Genomic DNA, 14868 nt, shown 5'->3' on the forward strand with positions numbered 1-14868 from the left:
ATTCTTCTGTCAATGGACACTTAGGTTGCTTCCATGTCTCAGCTATTGTAAATGGTGCTGCCATGAACATTGGGGTACATGTGTCCTTTCAAATTATGGCTTTCTCCAGATATATGCCCAGGAGTGGATCATATGGTAGCTCTATTTTTAGCTTTTTAAGGAACCTCTATACTGTTCTCCATAATGGTTGTACCAATTTACATTCCCACCAACAGTGTAGGAGGGTTCCCTTTTCTCCACACCCTCTCCAGTATATATTGTTTGTAGATATTTTTGATGATGGCCATTCTGACCAGTGTGAGGTGATACCACATTGTAGTTTTGATTTGCATTTCTCTAATAATTAGTGATGTTGAGCATCTTTTCATGTGCCTCTTGACCCTCTGTATGTTTTCTTTGGAGCTGGAAGAATTAGGCTCCCTGCCTTCAGACTATACTACAAAGTTACAATAATCAAAACGTAGGGTACTGGTACAAAAACAGGAATACAGATCAATGGAATAGGATAGAAAGCCCAGAGATAAACACACACACCTATGGTTACCTAATCTATGACAAAGGAGGCAAGAATATACAATGGAGAAAAGACAGTCTCTTCAATAAGTAGTGCTGGGAAAACTGGATAGCTACATGTAAAAGAATGAAATTATAACACACCTTAACACCATATACAAAAATAAGCTCAAAATGGATTAAAGATCTAAATGTAAGGCCAGATACTGTAAAACTTTTAGAGGCAAACATAGGTAGAACACACTCTGACATAAATCGCAACAAGAAATTTTTGGATCTGTCTCCTAGAGTGATGGAAATAAAAACAAAAATAAACAAATGGAACCTAATTAAACTTAAAAGCTTTTGCACAGCAAAGTAAACCATCAACAAAACGAAAAGACAAACAACATAATGGGAGAAAATATTTCCAAAAGAATTGACCAGCAAGGGATTAATCTCCAAAATATACAAACAGCTCATGCAACCCAATATCAAAACAAACAAACAACTCAATCAAAAAATGGGCAAAAGATCTAAATAGACATTTCTACCATGCATTTTTTAACCAGGCTAGAGTGCTCTCACCCTTCCCCCATATTCACGGCAACCTCTTTCCATTGGCAGCATTGATTTACTTCCTTGTAACTGGTTCTTTGTTATGCTCCTATCTCCTGGATTTCTTTCCTATATCTTCCAGTTTATAGTTTCCTGCACGTCAATCAACCTTGCCTCAGAGGAGTAGTTCAAAGGTGGGCAACAGGTCAAATTGAGTTCAACATTGCCAGCTCTTTGCACTTAATTTTTTCTTTTATTTTTTGCATACAAGAATGTTCTCTACTTATGGAAGGAATAAACCATAAAGATTCCTGTTGATCCATTATGCCCCCCCCGATAATTTTAAGAGTATTCTGTGAGGATGGAGTAATCAGAAGTTGGAGGGCTGATTAAAATATATCTTTTTTAGAGATCTGTTCTTTTTATTAGAAGCCCAGAATTAAACTACTACTACTGATTATCAACCACTTCTTTTTTAAAAAACTTAATTACACACATATTTAACAAGACTAGTTTGGTGCTATTTTAAACCTGCAAAAAAGCAAGTATTGTTTAATTATGTTAATTTCAGATATTTCCTGTAATCAATGTTTTTATTAACTTCCCACACTCAAAAGTCACTGTTTTGGGTTTCCCTGGTGGCGCAGTGGTTGAGAGTCTGCCTGCCGATGCAGGGGACACAGGTTCATGCCCCAGTCTGGGAAGATCCCACATACCGCAGAGCAGCTGGGTCTGTGAGCCATGGCTGCTGAGCCTGCGTGTCCCGAGCCTGTGCTCTGCAACGGGAGAGGCCACAAGAGTAAGAGCCCTGCGTACCGCAAAAAAAAAAAAAAAAGAAAAAAAAAAAAGAAGAATAGTCACTGTTTTCTCTTGAAGAAGTTAAGGGCATCATTAAAATTAAGAAAAGCCCACTTTACAAAGTACATTTGCAAAAAACCCTCGTGTAAATCCGCAAAGTCATTTTAGAATACATATTTTGCTACTTTTGGTATGTTTGTTCTCTTGTTTCAGAAGTTGTAAACATCAGATTAGTCCATTGTAACCATGTTCGTGAAATAGGAAGTTTCATTTCATAATTCTAACTTACCCATGGGGATTGTGGCTGGGTAAGGGGATTTTCACTATTAGGACAACACAAATTGCACTTCTAACACTTAAAAAAAAACCAGCTACTTTGGAGTATAATTGAAATATAATAAAGTGTGCATATTTAAAGAGTATAATTTGATGAGCTTTGACATATGTATACACCTGTGAAAACATCAGCACAATCAAGATAATGAAGACATCCATCATCCCCAGTAGTATCCTGTTGCCTTTTTGTAATCTCTTCATGCTATGACTCCCATCCAGCCCTAGGCAACTACCCATCTGCTTTTGTCACTATATCTTATTTTGCATTTATTAGAATTTTATATAAATGGAACCATATAATATGTATCCTTTTTTTCACCCGACTTCCTTCTCTGTGTGTAATTATATTGAGATTCATGCACGTTGTAGAACTATCATTAGCCCATTCCTTTTTTTTTTTTTTTAACATCTTTATTGGGGTATAATTGCTTTACAATGGTGTGTTAGTTTCTGCTTTATAACAAAGTGAATCAGTCATACATAAACATATGTTCCCATATGTCTTCCTTCTTGCGTCTCCCTCCCTCCCACCCTCCCTATCCCACCCCTCCAGGCTGTCACAAAGCACCGAGCCAATATCCCTGTGCCATGTGGCTGCTTCCCACTAGCTATCTACCTTACTACGTTTGTTAGTGTGTATATGCCCATGACTCTCTCTCGCCCTGTCACAGCTCACCCTTCCCCCTCCCCATAACCTCAAGTCCATTCTCTAGGAGGTCTGCGTCTTTATTCCTGCCTTACCCCTAGGTTCTTCATGACATATTTTTTTTCTTAAATTCCATATATATGTGTTAGCATACGGTATTTGTCTTTTTCTTTCTGACTTACTTCACTCTGTATGACAGACTCTAGGTCTATCCACCTCATTACAGATAGCTCAATTTCGTTTAGCCCATTCCTTTTTATTTCAGGGTATTATTCCATTGTTTGTTTATCCATTCACCTTTTGACTATTACAAATTCAGCTGCTGTGAAAATTCGTGGGTATTTGTATGGAGATATGTTTTCTTTCACCTTGGGTAAACACTTAGGTGTATATATTTACATGTTTAAGAAACTGCCAGATGGTTTTCCAAAATGATTGTAGTGTTTTACATTCCCATCAGCAACATATGAGAGGTTCAGTTTCTATATATCTTCACCAATACATAATATGGTCAGTCTTTGAAATTTTAGTCATCCTAATAGGTGTGGAGTAGTTTCTCATGGAACTTTTCATTTGCATTTTCCTAATGGCTAATGACGTTGAACATTTGTTCATGTGCTGAACATCTGTCCATGTACCTTCTTTGATGAAGTGTCCAAATGGTTAGCTCATTTTAAATTTTTATTTATTTATTTATTTATCTATTTATTTATTTATTTATTGTGCTTTGAGAGTTCTTCATGTATTCTGGATACAAGCCCTTTAAAACATATATGCTTTGCAAATATTTTCTACATGCCTGTGATATATCTTTTTATTACCTTAAAAACATCTTTTAAAGAGCAATAGCTTTTACTTCTGATGAAGTCTAATTTGTCAATTTATTCTTTTGTGTATCATACTTGTGATGTGAGATCTAAGAAACCTTTGCCTGATCCAGTGCTAAAATTCCTGTTTTCTTCTAGAAGTTTTATAATTTTAAGTTTATATTTAGGTATGTGATCCATTTTGTGCTATTTTTTGTATAGGGTGCAAAGTATGGGTCAATGTTTGTTTGGTTTGGTTTACTTTGGTTTGTTTTTTTGCATATATATACCAATATTTTCAGCACCATTTGTGGAAAAGACTACCCTTTCTCCATTGAAGAACCTTTGCACCATAGTAAAAAACAAACAAACAAATAAAAAAACAGAAAAACATTTGTCTATATATGTGTAAGTCTGTTTCTGGACTCTATTCCATTTCATTGATTTATTTTCCAATTTTTACAACAAAACTACATTGTCTTGATTATTGTTGTTTTATAATAAATCTTGAATTAGGTAATATTATACTTCTATGTTCTTTTTCAAAATTGTTTTGGTTATTTTATGTCTTTTCCATTTTCACATGTATTTTAGAGCCACATGGTCAATTTTTATAGAAAGCTCACTGGGATTTTGATAGGGATTGTGTTGGCTATATAGTTACAGTTGGAGGGAATCCACATGTTAATAGTATTGAAACTTCTGACCTGTGAACATGTATATCTCTGTAGTGTAAGTGCCTGGCAATTAACCTTTCTGATTATAATGTAAGTGCTTGACATTAAGCTTTTGACTACTGAGGCATCCATTTCAAAGGCACTCATCTGGAATAAGTACATTGCTAACTACACAACTAGATAAAGAGCCAAGCTGTGCCACCCAACCCCTGAAGTTCCCCTTGTAGCCCTGCGTGACCTAGATAACTGACCACTTGATAGACCCTGCTTTTCCCTTCCCACACTTTAGTTCTTGCTCTTATTTTTAAATTCACCAGTAAAGAATAAAACTGCAAAACCCTAGGAACCCCACCCATGACCCCAATAAAGGCAGAACTCCAGGTTCATGGACTCTATCTGTTTATCTCTCTTTCTCTACCTATGACCTTGTTTTGTGGAGCATGTCATGTACCTGCCAGGATGTGAAGGTAAACAATCTTGTTGTTTTCAGAGTTCCCTGATGGTGAGGTGTATCCTGAAATCATAATAAGAACCACATCAGGCAGTGTAGCCACAACACTGACTCTGGCCAGGGAAATGTCTATGGGGCTGCCACAGTAATACAGGCCCAGGTTAGTGCTCAGGCATTTCTAGCCCATAGCATCACTATCAATAGGCTGAGAATGACCCCAAACAATCTATTTATGTCATTTTAATGTCTTTCATCAAAGATTTGTCATTTTTAGTGTTATAAGTCTTTTACTTTTATCAAATTTATCACTATGTATTTCACTTTTTTATGCTATTGTAAATGGCATTATCTTTTTTTTTCAGATTTCAGTTGTTAGTTGCCAGTTTTATAGAAATCTTTTTTCTCTATATTGATCTGGTATTCTACAACCTTATCAAAGTCATGTATTACTTCTAGAAGACCGATTATTGATTCTATAGATTTACTACTTGGATGTTGATGATCATACCATTCACAAAACAGCTTTATTCTTTCTTTCCAATATCGAAGCCTTTTATTTCTTTTTCTTGACCTCTTATACTGGCTGAGATCTCCTTTTTGATTCCTCTTTTTGACTCAAGAGTCTTATTTTAAAGTATTTTAATTTGTTTCCAAATACTTGTAGGTTTTCCAGGAATCTTTTTGTTACTTATTTCAAATTTAATACCATTGAGGCCTAGAAACAGTGGCTAGAACAAAATATGACTTCAATCTTTTTAAACCTATTAAGACATTTTACGGTTCAAAACATGGTCTGTTTTGGTCAATTTTCTTTATTTTTTTACCGAAGTATACTTAATTTACAATGTTGTGTTAATTTCTGCTGTACAGCAAAGTGACTCAGTTATACCAACATCTATACATTCTTTTTTATATTCTTTTCCATTATGGTTTGTCCCAGGATATTGAATATAGTTACCTGTGCTATACAGTAGGACCTTGTTGTTTATCCATTCAATATGTAATAGTTTACATTTACCAACCCCAAACTTCCAGTCCATCCCTCCTCCATTCCCCCTCCCCCTTGACAACCACAAGTCTGTTCTCTGTGTGAGTCTGTTGCTGTTTCACATATATTTGGACAAAATTATAATTCAAAAAGTTACATGCACCCCTATGTTTATAGTAGCATTATTCACAATAGCCAAGACATGGAAACAACCTAAATGTCCATCAACAGATGAAATGGTCAATTTTCTATGTGCAGTTGAAAAGAATGTGTATTCTTCTGTTGTGGGGTAGTGTTAAACAACACCAACTATGTGAATTTGGTTGATCATGTTGTCGTGTTTTCTAGATCCTTACTGACTTTCTGCCTACTTGTTTCATTGAAACTTCTTATTCACATTCTATTTCCTTTACCTTATAAATTATTGAGAGAGAGGTATTGAAAATCTCTGACAACTGTTAGTTTGTCCATTTCTATCATTTCTATCAGTATTTCCCTAAGGTATTTTGAAGCTCTATTACTAGTTGCATAAATGTTTAGAATTGTTTTGTCTCTTTGTAAAACTAAAGTACAATATCAAACCAGAATATTGACACTGACATTCAAGATACAGAATATTTCCACCTCCACAGGGATCCCTCATGTTGCCTTTTATATCCATAAGTGCTTCCCTTTTATCCTTCTCCACACTCTCCTTAACCCTTTGCAATGACTAATAAGTTCTCCATTTCTATATTTTCTCATTTCAGAGTGTTATATATATATAAAATCACACAGTATGCAACCATTTGGGATTGGCTTTTTCCACTCAGTGTAATTCACTGATGATTCATCCAGGTTGTTGCATATATCAGTAGTTCATTCCTTTTGATATCTGAGTAATATCTCATGACAGGCATGGGCTATAGGAGCATCATTCACCCATTGAAGAACAAGTGGGTTAATTCCAGTTTATATTTACTACAAATAAGAGTGCTATATACACACTTACAGGTATTTGTGCATATAAAAGTCTATTTCTCTAAGATAAATTAATGCTGGGGAATGCAATTGCTGAATCATGTTTACTTTTTTAAAGAGTAACTTAACTTTAAATTTTTTATCAAACTGTTTTCTAGAGTAGCTGTACTATTTACATTTCTACCAGCAATATATTAGTAATCCCCTTACTTTTCGTCCTCGCTAGCATTTGGTATTGTTACTAATTTTTTATTTTAGCCATTCTGAATGGTGCATGGTAATATATCATTAGAGTTTTAATTTACATTTCCCTAATGGCTTATACTGTTATGTATCTTTTTATGTGCTTATTTGTTATGTCATTCATTCTTTGGTAAAATATCTCTTTATATATATAGACCATGTTCTAATTGGATTTTTTGGTTTTTTAATGTTGACTTTTTTTCAGACATATAAGATGTATATATACTTTTTATTTATTTTAAATTTTGGTAAAAGTCATACCATAAAGTTTACCATCTTAACCATTTCAAGTGTATAATTTATTAGGATTAAATATGTTTGCATTGTTGTGCAACATATCTCTGTACATTTTTCATCTTGTGAAACTGAAATTCTTTACCCTTTGAAAAATATTTCCATTTACCTCTCTGTAAGCGCCTGACAACCACCATTCCACTTTCTGGTTCTATGGTTTTTTCCTGTTTATTTTAACATCTTTACTGAGATCTAATTCATATACCATAATGAATTTGATTATTTTGATACATTATATAACTGGAATCAGATAGTATTTGTGCTTTTGCAACTGGTTTATTTTACTTAACGTAGTGTCCTCAAGGTTCATCCATGGAACAACCTGTGTCATAATTTCCTTTCTTTTCAAGGCTGAATAATATTCTTTTGTATGCATATACCACATTTTCTTTATCCATTCATCCATTGATGGGCAATTGCATTGCTTCCACCTCTTCACTATATGATTTGCAAATCTTTTTTTCCATTCCATAAGTTGTCTTTTCACTATGTTAATTGTTTCTCTGATGCACAGAATTTTGAAGTTTGATGAAGTTTCACTTGCCTATTTTTACTTTTGTTTCCTGTGCTTTCCTAGTCAGTCATTTAGCAAACATTGCTAAATCCAATGTCACAAAGCTTACCCCCTATATTATTATAGGAGTTTTAGAATTTTAGGGTTTACATTTAAGCCTTTAACACATTTTGAGATAATTCATATATATGGTACAAGGTAAGGATCCAACTTCATTCTTTGATATGCAGATACACGATTTTCCCAAAATTATTTGTTTAAGAAAGTTTTCTTTCCCATTGTATGGTCTTGGGACCCTTATTGAAGATCATTTATTATAGAAACAGAACTTTGTTTCTGGACTTTCTATTCTGTTCTGTTGGTAAACATGCCCATCTTTATGCGAGAATCACACTATTTTGATTATTGTAGCTTGGTAATATGTTTTGCAATCAGGAAGTGAGCCTTTCAACTTGGTTTCCTCTGTTTTAAGATTGTTTGACTACCTAGGGTCCCTTGAGATTCCTTATGAATTTTAGGATTTTTTTCTATTTCTACAAAGATTGCCTTTGAAATTTTGATGGAGATTGCATTGAATCTGTAGATAGTTTTTTGATAGATATTATAATGCATTGGAAGTATAGAAATTGTAACAATATTAAATATTCCAATTTATGAACATGAGATATCTTTCTATTTATCTGTGACTTCTTTAATTCATTTCAGCAATATTTTGCTGTTTTCAGTGTATAAGTTTTTCATTCCTTTGGTTGAGTTTATCCTAAGTATTGTGTTATTTTGATGATATTGTAAATGGAAACGTTTTCTTAATTTATTTTATGGTTGGTTTGTTAGTGTATAGAAACACAACTGATTTTTGCATGTTGATTTTGTACCTACAACTTTGCTAAACCTATTAGTTCTAACATGTTGTGTGTGTGTGTGTATGTGTGTGTGTGTGTGTGTGTGTATGGAGACATTAGAATTTTTCATGTATAAGATCATGTCATCTGCAAACTGAGATAATTTTTCTTCTTAGTTTCCAGTTTGGATGTTTTTCATTTCTTTTTCCTGACTAATTTCTCTGACTAGGACTTCCAATACTACATTGAATAGAAGTGGTAAGAGTGGGCATAGTTGGTATTCCTGATCTTAGAGGAAAAGCTTCCAGGCTTTCAACATTGAGAATGATGTCAGCTGTGGGCTTTTCAGATATGGCCTTTTTTATGTTATGGTAGTTTCTTTCTATTCCTAGGGTTTTTTTGGTTTTTTTTTTAGTGCTTTCATAATATAAAAATATTGAAATTTGTTAAACGCTTTTTCTGCATCAGTTGAGATGCTCCTGTAATTTTCATCCATTATTCTGTTAATGTGGTATACCACATTAATAATGTAACACAACACATTACATTGATTTTCATATGTTGATCCAACTTTGCATTACAGGTACTAATCCTACTTGGTTATAGTCTATCATCTCTTTAATAAGTTGTTGAATTCCTTTGCTGATAGTTTGTTGAAGATTTTTGCATCACTATCTATCAGGGGAATTGGTCTGTAGTTTTCTTTTAGTATCTTTGACTGGATTTGGTGTCAGAGTAATGCTGGCCTCATAAAATAACTTTGGAAATGTTCTCTTCATTTTTTTAAAGGATTTAAAAGGGATTGGTGTTAATTCTTCTGTAAATACTTGGTAGAATTCTTCAGTAAGGCCATCTTGTCCAGGATTTTTTGTTGTTTGGAGGAAGTTTTAAATTTCTGATTCAATCTCCTTAATATATTTGTCTGTTTATATTTTTATTTCTTTATGATTCAGTATTGGTAGTTTATGTTTTTAGACATGTATTCATTTCTTCTAGGTTATCCAGTTAGTTGACATGTAATTGTTCATTGTAGTCTCTTATAATCTTTCTTATTTCTGTAGCATCAGTTATAATGTCCTTTCTGTCATTTGTTTATTAATTGAGTTTTCTCTCCTTTTTTCTTAGTTAATCTACCTAATGGTTTGTCAATTTTGTTGATCTTTTAACATTTCTTATGAGGCAGGTCTAGTGGACTCTATCAATTTTTATTTTTATATTTTTTCCAAAATTTTTATTTAGTTATGTTTCATAGTTTCTGTCTCTGTGTTGATATTCTTTTTCTATGTGCAATTGAATTCATCTGTCATTTCCTTGATTTCATTTAGTTGTCTATCTGTGCTCTCTTTAAGTTCATTGATCATCTTTAAGACAGTTATTTTGAATTCTTAGGTAACTGATAGATCTATCTTGTTCATTAGTTTGGGCCATGTTTACCTGTTTCTTTACACCTTATGATCTTTTGTTGAGATTTGGGAATTTGAGAAAACAGCCACCTTTCCATGTCCTGGCTTCATACGGGGGAAGACCTTCACAACTCAGCATGGCTAGAGATTATGAAGGACTCCTTAACATTTTTTGGAATATGTCTTTTCTGGGCTTGTGAGTAAATTCCCTGTTGAAGATGTTTGCCCTGTTCTCAAGGGCCCATAATATCTTACTCCACCTGGTGACTATCTGTGGTACTGCAGTCTCCCTGTTACTGTAACAAGCTATGGGGCTAGCCTTTGTTCTCAGAGTCCTCCAAACTGGCATCCAAATTATACCTCTGTTCCTTTCAGCACTCTGAATCAAGTGAGAAATAAAACAGACCCCATACATTGATTTACATTCTACTCTTTTATTTCCCTCTTTAGAAAGAAGCCAGAAGTTGGGAGTTTTCTTCCAATTATTTTGCATTGTTCTGGAAAGGAGGAGAGTTAAGGTGGGCAGATGCAATGAACTTTCTGGTTAATGGTGTCACATAAGTTCTCTAGGCTCTCCTTTGCTTCGTTCTTTTTTATTTTTGCTCCTCTGACTCAATAATTTTAAATGACCTGTCTCCAATTCTTTCTTATGCTTTTGCTTAATCAAGTTTGCTGTTGAATCTCTCTAATGCATTTTTCAATTTAGTTACTATATTCTTCAGTTCCAGATTAATCTGCTTGGTTCTTTTTTATAGATTTTATCTCTTTGTTGATAATTTCATTTTGTTATTTTATCATTTTCTTGATTTCCTTTAGTTGTCCCTCTGTGTTCTCTTTCAGTTCATTGAATATATTTAAAATTATTTAAATTTTTTTGTCAGGGAATTCATAAATCTTTGTGTCTTTAGAGTTGGTTTCTAGAAACTTATTTTGTTCCTTTGATTGGGCCATATTTCTCTGTTTTTTTTGTATGCCTTGTGATCCCTGTTGAGTTTTCACCATATGATAAAACAGCTGCCTCTCCCAGTCTTTACAGTCTGGTTTCAGACATGGGAAAAACTTCACCAATCAGCCTGGCTAGAGATTCTGAGGAACTCCCAAACCTTTTCTGGGAATGTGTTTTCTCTGAGCATGTGTGTGTAATTTCCAAGTTAAAGAGGTTTGCATAGGCTGCTTCTCGTGATCTTGTAATCTCTTGCTCCTTTTGTATCTATCTACAATATTGCAGTCACTCTGGTGCTAAAACTATCAGTAAGACTTGACTTTGTTCTCCTTGGCCCCCAATCTGCCATCCAAACCATCCCAGTTTCCAATAGCCCTCCAAGTTAGGTAAACCAGAAGCCAATTCCTTGGGCAGCTGCCTAAAATTCAGAATGTTGAATGCATGTTCCACATTTTTATGTCCCTCCTGAGGGAAATGTTGGGAGTTGGGAGTCTCCCCCTGATGGCACCATACTGTGCTGGGGAGAAGGCAAGGCTAGAGTAGGCAAAATGCAATAACTTTTCCTACCTGCTTTGACGAGGCTTTTCTTGGCTTTGTACTCACCTGAGATTCTGCAACCTCTTAAGTGGATTCTAGAGGTATCACAAAGCAATTTGGTCCACACATCATTGGTGAGTCTGTGGCCCTATAGGGGAACGTAGCTATGGGGCTTCTTATTCTACCATCTTGATGATATACTTCTTTCATATTAAGTTTTGAAAGTTCTTTATATTTTCTCGATACTAGTACTTTGTCTGATATGTTGCTTACAAATAATTTCTCCTAGTCAGAACAATGTCTTTTCATTTTTTAACAGGGTCTTTCATAGAGAAACTGTTATAAATTTTGTTGAATTCTGACTTATCAACTTTCTGACTTTTCTTTTCATGGTTTGTGCTTTTGGTGTCAAGGTTAAGGAACTCCTTGACTATCTCTAGACGCTGAAGGTTTGCTCCTAAGTTTTTCTAATTGTTTTATAGCTTTATATTTTACGTTTCAGTTCATGATCCATTTTCAGGGTTTTTTCTTTTTAATGAAATGTGAGAAATCTGTTGAGTTTCCTTTTTTTTTTTGGCCTATAGCTGTATAATTGCTGCTGCAGCATCATTTCTTGAAAGGTTATCTTTCCTCCTTTGATTTAAAAAAATAAGTTGGGTATATTTATGTGAGTCAATTTAAAGTTTCTTTATTCCATTTCAGTGAACTAAGTGTCTTATCATTGTTTAGTCACCAATACCACATATCTTGATTATTGCAGCTGTATAAGAAATCTTGAAATTGTGTAGACTAATTCATCCAAATTTATTCTCCTTTTTCAAAATTCTTTTAGCAATTCTAGTTCTTTTGTTTTTCCATATAATTTCTAGAATACTGTCCTTATCTGCAAAAAAATCTTGCTGAGGTTTTAATAGAAATTACATAATACCTGCATATTTATTTGGGGGAGAATTGGCAACTTTGCTATGTTGAATCTTTCAAAATACAAACATGTTATGCATCCCCATGTATTTATATCTTCTTGATTTTAAAAATCATCATTGTATTGTTTTCAGCACATAAGCCCTATACATGTTTTCTTGGATTTATACCTAAGTATTTTTCTTTTTTTAAATGGTGGTAAATAGTATTGTATTTTTATTTTAGTGTCTATGTATTCATAGCTAGTATATAGAAATCTGTTGATTTTTGTGTTTATCTTGTATCCTGAGATCTTGATGAATCTCTTGAACAATCCCTTATTGTTTCAGAGGGTTGATTGTCATGTAAACTATTATGTCATTGAAAACAAGGACAGTTTATTCTTTCCTTTTACATGTGTGCCTTTTTTGTTTTCTGATGTCTTTGACTAGAATAGAGTGATTATTATCTGAAAGTTCTCTTTCTTGTCAGGGTGCCTTTTTATGTACCTTTGGCTAGAGATAGAAGTCTTTTGTTGGGGATTTTCTTGTCTGCACCTGTTCATGTTTCCAGGTTGTTGGGTTTATATTACCTAGTGTAAGATGTATGAAGCAAAAATAAAACCTAGGGAATTCACACTGTGTTTCATAGAGCCCTATGTCCTCATCTGCCTTATACTGGTCCACTTTCAGAGTTTCCTCATGTTTATTTTGTATATAATCTCATGATTTTAAAATTTCTATTTAATGGAAGGAATAGGGGAAATGCATCTATTCCATATTTCCAGCAGCATCATTAGTTTTTAAAAATGTTATGAAATACTTACTTCTTGATATACATATATATATATATATATCCCATTAAAGTAGAATATTTTTTAAATACAGCTGAAACAAATTACCATTGTTTATGAAATGCCATCTTAAGTATTGTCTACCATAGAGTAGTACTCAATGAGCAAAATGGTGAGGTTGGCCTGCACCAAAACTATTTACTTGAAAACAGAAGCTTTCTCAGAAATGAAAACTATCATGCAAGAAAAGCTGCAATATCAGCTCTTTTACAAACCTTAGGTGGCTAAAGGAGATGAGGCACTGTTTCTGACATGGAGTTTATTTCTAGGAAGATTCATCTTCTCATCAAGCTCCCAAAGACCCTGCCTGAGAATTTCATAGAGGATGCAGGGAAAACTGGAAAGAACTCTGTGGTGACAGCAGCATAAAACATGGGGCAAAAGCATCCATGCTTTGTCTCTTCTCTCACAAACGGTAGCTCAAATGTGGAAAGAGGCTTTCTTCTTAACGTTGTCACGGATCATAAAACCACTTTGAGAGAAAGATGGCCCTTTGACATTTCCCTTCCTCCTCCTTCCTGCCTGGGCTCTGGAGGTAAAGCCTGGCATTATTGAAGACATTTTGTGACCATAAGTTGATTAATATGCAGTATTTCTGTAAATTAGTCATCCTTGTCTACCTGCTCTTTACCATATCTGACAGTAGTTGATCTTTTAAAACCTCATTAGGAGCACATGGATTTTCACGGCATTATTATTTTCTTTGTATTGCTTAAATTGTTTGAACTTGGTAGACGTGTCTCTTTAAGTAGCTCCATTGTCCATTCCAGCGTTATGCTGGATATCTTTCAAATCAGTCTTAATTCTGGCAATAAAATGTTGTCTAGTCTTGACTTGAGTTTTTTTGTTTATTGAAATGCTTAGAACCCTTTCCAAAGAGTTATAGTTTTTTTTTTTTTTAGTGGAAACAAACATCAGATAACTTTACTTGAGCACAGATAGTGGCTGGTATCCTTCCTCAGTCATTTTAGAGGCAAAGTTAGAAATGACATATTTTGAAAAGAATATGGGTCCACATTTATTTTTCCATTTGAACACCACATTTTCTAAGTTTTAGTTGTCTTATACTCATTTAAAATATTTCAGATGTATTAATTCCATTTCCTAAGCCTCTGTTCAGATGACATCCTCTTAGTAAATTTATCATAACATAATAAGTATTGCTAAAAAACACATACATTTAGATTATAATAGTGTCTAAAGTGTCTGTAACATAATTGGAAGCCCACCACCTTGGCTCCTGAATGCCTCATCAAAGGTGAGATTGTAATTTTTCTTCACAGTCCTGATATATTTGTCCACATCTCGTTATACAATCATTTCTTGACAACTACAACTAGAAGCTTTACTATGTTCCCCTAAAAATTATCACTAAAAGACTCCAAATTCTCACAGATAATCAGTAGCAAAATCATCACTACACATTTATGGGGATCTATGGGAATAAACACAATAATAAAAATATGAGGTTTATTTCTAGAGATTTTTAAATCTCATTATACATTGAACAGTTGCCATTTTTATTTATTTTAAAATTAGAAGTCTTGCTTTTGGACTATTGGAAGGAGGATGTAGAAAACGATACCCCACCAAGACTGTATAAAATAGGATTTTGTTTTCAGATTTA

The sequence above is a fragment of the Aethalodelphis obliquidens genome, unplaced genomic scaffold, assembly GCF_003676395.1.
Source record: "Aethalodelphis obliquidens isolate GAN/ISIS:26980383/991018 unplaced genomic scaffold, ASM367639v1 scaffold74, whole genome shotgun sequence".
Lineage (NCBI taxonomy): Eukaryota > Metazoa > Chordata > Mammalia > Artiodactyla > Delphinidae > Aethalodelphis > Aethalodelphis obliquidens.